At 34.6% G+C, this 13,479-nt stretch overlaps 1 protein-coding gene and 2 pseudogenes across 4 annotated transcripts in view; 1 reads left to right on the top strand and 2 right to left on the bottom strand.

The window, feature by feature from the left end:
* PHTF2 (putative homeodomain transcription factor 2) overlaps positions 1–13,479 on the top strand; it is a 119,547-nt gene that overhangs the window by 33,783 nt on the left and 72,285 nt on the right. The window lies entirely within an intron of this gene.
* Positions 418–11,439, bottom strand: LOC120591428 (heterogeneous nuclear ribonucleoprotein A1-like; annotated as a pseudogene).
* LOC120591849 (uncharacterized) lies at positions 3,996–4,114 on the bottom strand (annotated as a pseudogene).

The raw sequence follows: 13,479 nt of genomic DNA, 5'->3' as shown, positions 1-13,479 counted from the left end.
TAATTTTACTTATTTTTAAGAGGATATTAAATTATTTATTGATTACACATGATAATAGATGATATACAAGCTTCATTCCCATCTATAATTTTATCTGGTACCATAATTCAATGTGGATATATTGCATAGGATGTGCTGACCATCATTAATAATTAAGTGAACTCCATGACTCTGCTTGGGTGACCCTTTTAATGTCGATGGTGAACTCTAGGACACAACACAGTAATTGTCAGTTCAGCTACACCAAGGTTTCTGAAGACAATGGCTTCTATGCCGAAGCAGGTTGTAAATAAATTTCAAATGGAACCTGGCATCATCCTGAAGGAATTCTAACTTCACACTGTTGGGTTAATTTCCCAAGATGTCATCAGAGTAGATTTAACTTTACACAGCACATTTTTTTGAAAGACACATTTATTCAGTGTCATGATCAGGCTATTAACATTTAGCACTCAACAGCATAGGTGCAAAAAATAAAAAATCTATGTTAAACCCCTTCGTTGGAATGCTTTATACTTTCCGTAGAACAGAAACTATAATAACCTGTTATTCAATTAGTCACAAATACAGCCCTCGAGTTTTTTGCCCATACACATGAGTATTGTCTAAAACATACATGTTTTCTTTGTAGCAGCTAGACCCTGCCACCATTGTGCTTGGCTGAGTTCACAAATCTGTTGTAACCTGTAGCTTCCTTGTCACTTCTCTGGCTCTCTTCTCCTGCTAAGCTTTGTTTCCTGGTAGTAATTCAAACCTTCTGCCACTGCAGTGGCTACCACTTCTGCTGGAACTGCGATAGCTGACTTGGTTTCATGGTTTGGCAACATATTGCCCTCTACCACCTTAGAGGCCAGAGCTTCTGCCTCCAAAGTCTCCTCCTTTCGTGAGTCCAAAATTTGAAAATTGATTGTTGTAATTGCCAAAATCATGTAACTTCCGCCACCTTCAGGATTGCTTCCATCATTACCAAATCTATTATAGACATCCCCACTGCCACCATATTCTCCACCAGCATGGCTGCCACCAAAGCCACCTTGACTACTGAAGTTTCCTCTATGACCGAAGTTGTCATTCGCACCAAAACCACCTCTACGACCACTGCCAAAGTTTCCTGAACCACTTTGACCTCTTTGGCTGGATGAAGTACTAGCCATTTCTTTCCTTACTTCACAGTCGTGGCCATTCCAGTATGACAGCCTTGTCTACAGAATCATGGTCATCAAAGGTTACAAAAGCAAAGCCTCTCTTCTTGCCATTGTCTTAGTCAGTCATGATTTCAATCACTTCGGTTTTCCCATACTGTTCAAAATAATCTCTTAGTTTATGTTCTTCAGTGTATTCTTTAATACCACCAACAAAAATAATGTTCATGGTTAAGTGGGCACCAGGTATTCGAGACTCTTCTCTTGAGACAGCCATCTTTGGTTCCATAACTCTTCCATCCAACTCGTGTGGCCTTGGCATTCATGGCTGCATCCACCTCCTGCGCAGTGGCATATGTGACAAACCCAAAGCCTCTGGAGCGCTTGGTGTTTGGATGTCTCATCACCACACAGTCTGTGAGCATTCCCCATGGCTCAGAATGGCTCCTCAGACTCTCAACGGTTGTTTCACAGCTCAGACCTCCAATGAAGAGCTTCTGCAGCTGTTCAGGCTCTTTGAGAGACTTGGAGACATGGTGGCTGTAGGTGGGGAGACTTTAACAATGCTTACCTGGCGGCATCCACTGACAGGAAGTCTTTGATATCTAATTTTAAACTTCATTTTGTACATGTAGTCATCTGCAGTCATGATTAATTTGAATGTTCTTGTTGAAACAAATTTGCAGTCATTATTTAGAAGAACAATTAATGCCTCAAGAATGGTGACAGGAGAAACCTGAATAATTTTTGGTTAATATTGGGCCATTTAATGTTTTTTTATAACACAGTACTCTGCTGTCATATTTCTGGCTTTTTGTTCCTGAGGAGAGGACATTATTTATCTTTTGGAAGGCATCCTAAATAGGGGCCCGAAGTTATATGGGTTCAGATAATTGACACACTAAGTATTCCTTTAAAAAAAGTAATGACTCCTAGGATTCTATTGTCAATATGCAGGTCAAATTATGAGAGAATGAGGTTGTATTTTCAGGAGATGAATATATAAGAGAAGGTGGCCCAGAAAAAAGACCCAAATTTTAAAGAGAAGGAAAGCACTAGCAACACTGTATTGAGATAGTAAAATAGTGAACTTAGTTTGCAGAATTGAGGAAGAACTATATGATATAGATCTTGGTCATTGCCTTTATAGAGTTAATAGTCAGCAAGAAAACTTGAATAAATATGTTTAATGGCTTCTAAATATGAGCCAACAGTGGGATTTATTTAGTAATATAAATGAGAAACTAGCCTGAGTTTCTTGAACTTGACTGATAACTACTGTCAACTATTAATAGTTGGGAACTTTAAATTCTCTCTCTTTTAAGTAAAGTTCATTTGTACCCGTACACATGTGTATGTGTGTGTGTGTGTGTGTGTGTACACTAAGTACATAAGTAGGACATTTCAGAGCGATACCTTGCCCATGGTCGTACAGATGGTTAAGAAGTATTAAATCTCAGCTTTCAACTCCAAAACTGTGCTGTTGCTTTTATGATTTTCTATTCTCTATCATTCAGGGTTCTTTGGCAACTAAGACAGATTCAACTCAGATTATCTTTAGCAAAACAGAGACATTTACTGGTTTTCAAACTAAACCATGCAAAGTGATGAAGCTTATCTCAGAATTGATAGAATCCCAAGACCAGAGCACCATCAGATGTATCTGTCTGCCTCTTTTTCCTTCTCTGCTTTCCTGAAGCTAGTTTATTTCTTCCTACAAATGTTCTCCATTTTGGGGGAACTTGCCCTGAGGCAGACTCCTTTTTGAGCTCTGTAAGAAGAAAGGATGTGTGGAGTGGAATAAAGTAGGTTTCTTACCTAAAACTATTCTGGACCTTTTTCCTTGCTGGGAGAACTACTTTGTGATGGAATTCATTATCCTCTGCAGAGCCTTATGGCCAGGGAGTATGAAATCTCAGAGAAGATGAATCCTGATTAGTCTAAGCCAATCATGGAATTCTGTTTCCTTTGAATAAATAAATTCCCTTATTTTTTCAGTCACTTGAAGTTGAGTTTTATTTCCTTCCAGCTGAAAGCATTCTAAGTGATACACAAGAAATGCTGTCCTTTTTTTGCTTTGGGATAGTTATAGTCATAGATAGAAAATTAATATCTACCAAAATAGAGGTACTTAGCTTCAGACCAATGGGTTTATTACATTTTCCCTATTAAGTTTTTTTTTTTTTTTTTTCTTGAACCACATTCTCATATGTACCATTAAATCTTTGGGGGTAATTTTAAACTACTGTGCCTTATAGTATGGTGTGGTTGAAAGACCACTTTTATTTGATTTTTTGTGGTATATACTAGCTTGTATTATTGAATGTTTTACTTAATTTCTCTGAACCTCAGTTCTTTTATAAACTAAAGATAACATAAACTTATTTTACAAACTGAGGATAGTAATGCTTCCCCTATGTGCCTCACAGTGTTGTGCAGAAGTAAATCAACTTTAAGTATGATTTTTAAAAAGTTTTTAAGCGGTTTATGAATTGTTCAAATAAATATGAAGTATCTCTTTAAAATAATGTTAGTGATATATCATATGAATTGAAATATAATAGATAAGAAGTTAGAGTAGCTTTCAGTACTCAGCAGTTTCTTTAATGACCACAAGTCTGTGCTGCACATAATCCTTCTTCCATCTAGCCAAAGAGGTAGGTATTGAGGCTAAGGCAAGACCAGAGATGGTACTTCATTTCCTTGGTCACAGTGGTCGGTCCATTTTGGGTATCTCATGACCCAAACTGTCCTTCTACAGACTTTTTTTTTTTTTTTTTTTTAGGCGAGGCAACTCTCGATTGACCTCATAGATTGCAAGGACCTTGTCAGCTTATAGTCCTCTATTTTTCACTCCTACAGCACCTGGTCTTCTTAGGTGGTCTCCCATCCAAGTACTAACCAGGCTCGACCCTGCTTAGCTTCTGAGATCAGACGGGATCCGGCTTGTTCAGGGTAGCATGGCCGTAGACACAGTATTTTTTTATTAGAAATGATGGAAAAGACTCTTGCTTCTTTCATCGAGGAGCTAGAAGGATGAAAGTCTGGAGCAGCCTATAGCTTTGTTACCAAAACTTAGAGAAAGTTGTGGACAGAAGAGAGAGAGACAGCAGCAGATTGGGTCAAGAATGGGGAAGAGAGACAACCAGCATGGTGTGCTCTGTTTTCTGGATTCACTCCACCCTGAGATTACCTTCACCTTATTTTTCAGTTATTTAGCCATGTCAGCCAGTAAATATCCCCTTTTCGTTGAAGCTAGTTTGAATGGGATTTTACTTACAAAAGAGAGAGTCCTAACTCTCTCTTGCACGGACGCTACATTTTATTGTAAATTTTATTGAGGTATAATATATATTCAGAAAACCACACATATTTTAAGTGTTCAGCTTGATGAATTTTACAAACCAAACACCTGTTTGTATTCAGGACAGTTTGTGTCCTGTTGCAAAACAAGACTCAGATCAAGAAAGAGAATGTTACCAGCTCTACAAAAGCCTTCATACTCCCTCTCAGTCACAACCTGCCCCCTTTGAGGGTGATTGCCATACGAGGCAGTATATCTTTATGGGTTTGGGGGTTGGAAAGCAGAGATTCGAATCCTTATACTTGAAAGCCTTTTATGATTTTGGACAAGTTGCTTAACTTCTCTGAATTTTCACTTTCTTTATGTATATAATTCTCTTTTATATTTATTTGAGGATTAATTAATGATATATGTAAGTGCTCTTCAATAAATGCTTATTTCTACTATTATTATTACTTCATATTACCCACACTTATCAGAGAAATTATTCCCAAACTTATCAGAATGCTTTATTTCATGCATTCTAAAAGTTTTCATGACTCTAAAATGATTCTTATAAATGAGAAACCTAAAATGTCAGACTTCTAATTTCCAATTTTAGAGCAGTGGGGATTTAGTTGATGTTTGTTATCTAACAGCCATAGAGCAAAGTCATGACTAAGTGTAATTTATAAACCTCAACTTTCTTTGCTTCAGTCACTGATCAGATTTTCCACCTCTTCCTTTTTAATGTCACTTACTTGCCAAAAAGTTAGATTGTCCTAGCAGAGATAGACTGGTTAGTTTAGTTGCTGAAATATGTACCTTTTCACTTAAGATTTTTCTCCCCCATTTTGGTCATGAAGTTCTTAATTTTCCACCCTCACACTCTCTCCACTTTGGGTATCTTAGCATAAATAATTTAAGTTTTAGTTTTATTTATAAGAAACTATGCTAGACAGTAGTCAAGATAGTTTGATTTCAGAGATCATCTAGTTCTTGTTAAACTTTTTGCTTTATAGATAAGAAAACTGATACCTGTACACCTAATACCTTGATCACAGTCATGAATTAGTGATAAAACCAAAGCTCGGGTCTGCTGACTTGCAGGCCACTCTTCTGTATGGAAGTCGCTTTAAAAAAAACAGACAAAAATGACTTTTGTAAAATCCATTTGTTTAATTTGAGAGTTTTGTTTTTTTCAGATGACTTCTGATGTGAGAGTGTTTGGAGAGGTATACATCTTTTAAAATAGATAGAACTAAGTAATATATATATATCTTTAAAAATAGATAGCATTAAGTAATATATATATATATATGTGTGTGTGTGTTGACTTAACAGTAATGGTAGTGATGATGATGATGATGTTATAGTATCACCACACATTTAAATATTTTTCAGAGTGCTTCTGTATTTTTATGGTTTGATGTATTGTGATAATGGAATGGATTAACTCAGTGGTTATATCAAAATATTTTAAAAAGTTGTATGAGTTTCCTAGGACTTTTGTAGCAAATGACCACAAACTAGATGGCTTAAAATAACAGAAGTTTATTTTTTTTCACAGTTTAGGAAGCCAGAAGTCCAAAATCAGAGTGTCAACAGGGTTGGTTTCTTCCATAGGGAGACTCTGAGGGAGAAACTGTCCCATGTGCCTCTCTGAGCTTCTGGCGAACATAATCTTTAGTGTTCCTTGCCTTATAGGTGCATCATTCCACTCTCTGCCTCTGTTTTCACATTGCCTTCTTCATTTTGTTTCTGTGTCCTCTCTTTTTCCTTTTAGGATACCAGTCATTGGACTTGGGGTCCACTCTAAATCTAGGGTGATCTTATATTGAGATCCTTAACTAATTACACTTGCAAATACCCTGTTTCCAAATGAGGTAACATTTCAAGGTTCTGGGCAGACATGAATTTTTATGGGACACTATTCTACCCATTACAGAAGTATAACTAAAGAATATGACTGGTTTTAGTAGATTACATGTGTAAATGTGCAGCTTAATTTCCTTCTGTGTAGCTGTATCCTGGACTAATAGTATTGAACTGAGTAAAAGAGGACCAGGATCTTTAATATTTTCTTCATGTTCTTAAAAGTTAAAGTGGTTGATCACTTAACTTCTCCTCTATGAAATGTTAAGGAATAAATTTATGCAGAATTAAGCACAATTTTCTGCTTCCAGTTCTCATTAAATACATAGATATTTGGGTTCTTTATTTAATCCAACTATTATGAGGTTTAATGTCTTAATTATAAATAATAACATTCTTTCCCCTTTAAAAAAGTACATGTAAGTTAAACCACATATTTCTCAATGTTCTAGTCTTGAAGGGTTGTCAAATCTACTTTTTGATAAATTATTAACTATCTCTTAAAATACCAATTGTTTCTTTTAGGACTAAACAATATTGTATATAAAACTGAATATTTCAAGATGTATATAATATTAATCTGTTGTTTTAGTTATAAAATTGTAAAAATTGAGTTGAAGTATGAAGTTTTAAATATTCAAATTCGTAATGAATTGAGTATATGAGATGTGTTTTTTCCATAATTGTCACAGCCTATTGAACAATTCATTTCTTTGATGCTGCAGGATTTTGTGTTTGGAGCTAATTCTGTAGAACACTATAGACTGATTATGTGCTGGAGGACATGTTTGGCTTTCCTAAATGACCTTAGATTAGCTGATTTTATTTTTATTTACTAAGCTTCATGAGTTTCTTAATTTTGTAAGCCTTAGTTTCTTTATAATATTGAGATGAGAATCCTTTTAAGATTGCTGTGTTGATTAAATGAGATAACATGTAAACACCAAGTATAATGTTGGTATACGGTAGGTGTTCAATGAATACTGCTATAGCAATTCCTCTGCCTTCTTTTCCCTTTTGCTGAATATAGAGACTCATTATAATATATTTGGATAATTAAAGGTTTGGGTTATTAGTTCTTTTAAATTGAACATTTCTATATCGTTAAAATAGAAAAACACCATTAAAAGAAGTGGTCAGGTTTCTTTGGTATTTTTGAGAATTCTATACTTACATTTAATTGCTCTCTCCCTTATCATTTGCTTTAATTTCTAGCACAAATAGTTTTTTCTCAGCTTATGTCATTCTTTATCTGGGATCATTTGAAGTATTTTTTTCATGGTAAGGAGAGGTGTTTTAGGAAGGAACAAAACAAATGATACATTGAAAAGTGCATAGAATACAGAGAGAAGGATAGATATAGTTTTTTTAAGTTTAATATCTAATTTTACATGGTAATTTGGAGAAACCCTCTGAATCACTGAAAGAAGCTGTCAGCAAAATCAGTTCCTTGAAGTACATGAATTTTTACCAAGGAGAAATTCCCGTGAGCCTTTCCTCATATACAGTGACAGAAGAAGACTAGACTGAGTGGTGAGCAGACAGTGTAATATATAGATGATATAGAATTGTACAGCTGCCACTTAAATAATGTTATTAACCAATAAATTTAATTAAAAAATTAAAAACAGCTATGAATAGTAAGGAAAAGAAAAACCTCATTTTTATCTGTGTTTTTATTTGTTTGTTTGTTTGTTTGTTTGCCAGAGGTTGTCACTGAGGTTACCTGTGCTAGAATCTTAACTTCTTGCTAAAGAATCAGAAATGTAGAGAGGGAAAGGTACCTTAGAAATTAACTTTCTAGTATGTTTATTTTGCAGATGAAGAGACACTGAGAGATAAGGAGACTCAAGGTCTTATTTTTGTTTTTGTTTTTGTTTTACCTAATCTAGAGATCTTGAGTTACAGAATTTCACTTTTGAACAAGCAGTACCTGAATTAATTGGGATAACAGATTCAACTCCCATGGGTAAAGAAAATGGAAAATAGAAAAATATACCTTGCACTGTTCCCTCGCAATATCCTGATCGGTTGCTACACAGTAACGTTTATGGATTCCAGAGATCTATAGTCAGTACTCCTAAGTGTGAAAGTACTGGATTTACAAAAACAGTATCAGTAGAAAATTCTTTATCTTACTTGAGATTTTCGAGACATCTTTTCACCATGTTCAGAATACATAAACACCCAAATGCTTAGTATTTATTTTATTTTTCCTCTTTAGAAGTCGAGTATTTGGTAATAGAAGGTTTTCGTAGTTTTGCAGATACTTTGGTATAGCAGAACTAGGAATTTCTACATAGTACATAACTTCTTTGAAATGCTGCAGTTCTCTTAATTTGTTTATGACTTTTTTCTTTGATAAGTGGAATAGTTATTCCATTAAAAGGAAACATTGATTTGCCTACAGCAGTTGCCAAATACAGTGCCTAAAAATTAAAGTAGTTGTTTACACAGGTATGAGGAGATCCAGGAAACAGTGTTATTTGAATAGAGTTGAAGTTCTTTAATGAATAAAGCTTCTTATTCCTTTTGGGAGTTGGGAAGAAAAATATTTTATGACATACTACTGGAAACTAGTTTCTAACTTTTTTTATTTTCTGATGAATAGATTTAAAATAGAAATGTTAGCCAAGGATGTAACGTTTGCCAGTTATATTCCAAATATCCTGCAGTTTATCTTTAACCATGGTAACAGACATGGCGGTGAAACAAATTAGTAGGTTGCCATTGGCAGCCTAAAATTAGGCAAATGTACCAACTTTGGAAAGGCCTGAGAGTGTCTAAAACACTGGCATTAACCTGCTACGTTTATAGTTCCACAAAGAATGACATTTATAAATGCTATATAACAGGGTAACTTAGAAGCTAAATTGCTCTTTGTCAAATGGCCCATAGAGTTTATTCAATGAAAATTGTTAATTCAGTACCAAGGATTGATTCACAAGAATAAAAATGCTGGAGAAGGTATACAACCTAAAAATTTCCCATTCAAGTGAAGCCTCAGTACATTGACTTTATATAGGAAATATTCAATATATTTAATTTTACCAATACAGTATAACTTTTAGGATTAAAGATTTTTATTACCAAGACTTTGTTTCTCTCTCTAAAAAATAATATCCTGGTAGAATTTGCACCCATTTACATTTAAATAGTGTTTATGATAAACCTTCTATGTGTCAGGCACTGAGTACTTATCTTAAAACAACCCTGCATCGTTGTCCCCAGTGCTGCACTAGAATTGTCTTTAAAGTTCCAAAGTTCCATCTAAATTTCTTCTTCCAGTTACCCTTCTGTTACTATGATCTTTTAAATATTGCTCAGATTTGCTGTGATCTACCTTCCTTCATTGTTTTTTCATTCTTGTCCCAGTTAAATATTTTCCCCTCACAGCCATTGAAGTGATTTATCTTAATTAAAAATTTGACCTTGCACTTACCTATTTAATAACACTCTTCGAAGACTTCCTCGTGCATATGGTATAAACTCCAAGTTTCCTCACAAGGCCTTTAAGAATTTTTCTGATCTTATTTCAGTTAGCTTTCTAGCCTATTCCTGCTCTCAACTTTTACTCACTAACTCTATCTCTCCCCAACAAATACAACTTTTTGAAGTGTCCCCATACTGTTTTCACCTTACTGCTTGGGATGCCCACTTCTGCTCTTTTTGAAAACTAACTCAAATTAGTCCTTAAAACTCAAAGTTAGAATCTTCCCCTCAAGGATGTCTTTCATAATCCCATGAAGACTGGATTAGGCTCCCTCTGCCATGCTTCTACAGACAAGTTATGTGTACTCTTTTCATGGCAGTAGTATTGTGCTTTTTTTTCTTTTCTTGATTCTTTCTCTCTTTATGAGTTTGCAGAGTGATGTGGTAGTTACCTAGCATCCTCCAGAGTCACCGCTGTTGTTTGTTTGTTGTATCTTTGTGAGCTCTTGGCTTTAAAGATTTTTGATGTATTTCACCCTGTTGCAGCTATCGATGCTCAGGTTCTGTTTTGCCAAAAAACGCTTATTCTGGTTGGCTTCTGAGTCTCTTTGACAGTCTCTAGTAGTGTTTGACTGTATTCCTTGAGGATACAAATTTGAAATGGGAGCAGTCCTTTCTGTGTAGGGTTGGGGAAAGCTACAGAGATCTTAATCCTTCTTTTTTTTTTTTATCATCCTAGCTACATACATCCTGAAACGTTTATGGTATAGTTATAAATGAAATTCATTCTATTCTATCTAATAGCAATTAAAGGGGAATCTCTTTAATAAATTCAGTTACCCTTCTGCCTCTGGGTTACAGTGGCATTTTGTTTATTCAAGCATTTATCACAGCTTGACTTTTAGTATAATCAATAAGGGTAGAAATTGTTACCTTTGTATCTTCATTATTTCAGTGCCTTATCTTATAGTTGGTACTTGGTAGGTGTTTGATGCTTTGACAACAGTGCTGTTAGGAGATAATATTCACATTAAATTTTTAGTGTATGTAGTTCTTCATTGTGTTGAGTTCCTGTGAGGTGGCATACTGAGTTAGACAAAGGTAAACAAGTTTTATGGTAACAGGATTTCATAGTGTGAATAACATGCAGTGTTACAGACTGCCTAAGAGACAGGTAGAGAAGATATCATTTCTCAATTTATTTGACTTAATTTTTTTTCTTTGAATGTCTGTGGAACATACTTAGGAAAATGCTGGCCAAGTTATATAAATGAATATGGTGCAGTGGAAAGGGCATGTAGAGTCGTAAGTCAAAACTTGGGTTCCTTCCCCCAAATACTAGACATGGAACCTTCTGACACCTCTTAAAGGCTCAGTTGTCCCATTAGTGCAGGAGATTAATAATGGTCTGTACAGCATAAGATTGCAAACTCTTTACAAAGCACTTGACAAAGATTAGTACTTTAGCAGTCTTATTATCTACATAAGCGGTTCATTATAAATTTAACAAATACTGTAAGTGAATATTTTATTTCTTCCTCTGCACAGTTTTTCCCAATGCTATAGTGAAGATTAAAGGTGTAACCTGTAGTTGACATCTACATCTACCTGTAGTTAGGCCTACCTGTAGTCGTTTTTAGTAGCAAGTTTGTAGCCATCTGGATTCTTGCAATTACAACAAACATTTTCTTGACCAGTGATAACCATGGTCCAGGTCCCTTAGATACTAATTTTAAGGAATCCGGACTAAGCACCCAGGAGCAATTTATCTTAACCGTTTCTCCATTTTAATTTTACCCTATACAGGTAAGTGGAAGAAAGCCAAGCAATTTTTTCAGTTTTGAATAATTTAGATCTGTTTTATAGTCTCATTTTTTATTTCATATTATTGAATGAACAGCAATAATATGTTAGGTATTTTTCTAAAATAAGATATTTAAATAACCAAGATATGTTATAGTCTTGGTATTTAAATTGCTTTAAAAGTATACAGCTTTTTATGCTATTTATAGTAAATGGTTAGAAATATGTAAACAAGGAAGGTGCTGTAGTCTTGAGTCATATTACGTACACATGGTTTAGTCAGGGGTATGTTTTAGAATAACAAACCAGAGTATATCCTATGATAAATAATAAAGGAATGCAAATAAGGCATCTGCATTTCTTGTCTTATGCTGCAATATGAAGAAAAAGGAAGCATTAAGTAATTCATCAAAATGACATAGTAGCTAACATTAAGCTCTTATGTGTGTGTTAGCTCATTAGCACATTCATCCTTATAGTTACCCTATGATTACTAATAATATATTAACTGTTTTACATATTTTTACGGCTGAGTAAGTTGGAGTTCATGAAAAATTTTGTATATTCTCATTTACTTTCTTAACAGAGCCTGAGAGCTTCCTTCCTGACAAGGCAGCCGTGGAGTCAGTAGAGGCAGAAATATCGGGCAATGACTAGGGGTTAGATGCTACCCCTTGTCTGGTGATCAGAGCCAAGGCGAGAGCACATAGTGTGGTTTTTGTGTAAGGATGTGAATGAAATTAGTAGTTGATAAGGGCTCAGCTGTGGAGCTGGATTTGAATTCCTGTGTTATTCTACTTAACTGTTTAACTTTGTACAATTTAAGTTTTCTTAACAGTAAAATAGGGATAGCAGTAATACCTACTTCATAGAGTTGTGAGGATTAAATGAGTTAATACATGAAACGTGTATATGACACTTGATAAATAGTAAGTGTTATTGTTGTTATTATTATTATTATTATTATTATTATTAACGGTATTAACTGCCTTGTTTGGCAAAGGGGAGTAGCACCAGAGACCCTAATATATTTCAGTTACCAAGGGTAGGGCCTTCTATCCAAGTCGGATCCCAGTCAGTCCATGCCGCAGTGTTTAGGTGGTTATTTTTATGATAGACAACATGTTATTGCCATCTTGAGTGGCATAAATGTTGTTTTTCTGGTTTTTTTTTCTTTATAAATATTACCCAGTACCAATACTTTTTTCACTTTCAAGTTACCCATAATTTTTATACATATTATTTCTCAAATAAAACTCCTTAAGTAAATGTTATCATTACATAATTTCCTGAATAGAAGGATTGGGAGAAAGATTTCTGAAAAACGGAAAAATTTTTAGAAACCTTTTTCTACTACAATGAATGAGAAATCTCAGAGAGGTCAAAGTAATTTGAAGTCATAGAGTTAGTAAGTGGCGAGGCTGGAGTTTAAATCCGAGAATTTAGTTCTGTGCCCTTACTACTGCTTAGTTACCCTGCTTTAAAAAACAAACAAACAATAAAACATTATTTTAGAGTGAATATAGATTTTCTGATTTAATTTTCTTTATAAATAGAGTAATGTCCTAACTTAGTCATAGGACTAGGTTCTGTTTTTTTAATTGCTTCCATTTCTAAGTGTAGAAGGGTTCTTTTCTTAAAAGCATCTTGGAGACAGTAAAGCAAATACTGTGGTATCAACAAACTATAGTCTCATATTGTTAGATTTAAAAAATCAAATCAAAATGGAATTAAATATTCAGTCTGATGTGTAGAGTATCCTATGTATTCATGTCTATGGTTGATGTCTATGTATGATGCAAGTTAGTATAAGACTCTTTTTTCATTCACTTGGGTATAAGAAGTTTCTGTGAACGAGGAAAATCCTCATTTACCCTCAAGCGAAAGTGACTGTACAGAAAATGCAGACCATTGCGAAATAAGAAGTTGAGGAATTCTTAGAGT

Source organism: Pteropus medius, unplaced genomic scaffold (genome assembly GCF_902729225.1).
Source record: "Pteropus medius unplaced genomic scaffold, Ma_sr-lr_union100, whole genome shotgun sequence".
Classification (NCBI taxonomy): Eukaryota; Metazoa; Chordata; class Mammalia; order Chiroptera; family Pteropodidae; genus Pteropus; species Pteropus medius.
Note: the sequence above shows the minus strand (reverse complement) of the source record. Positions and strands in the feature narration are given on the sequence as shown.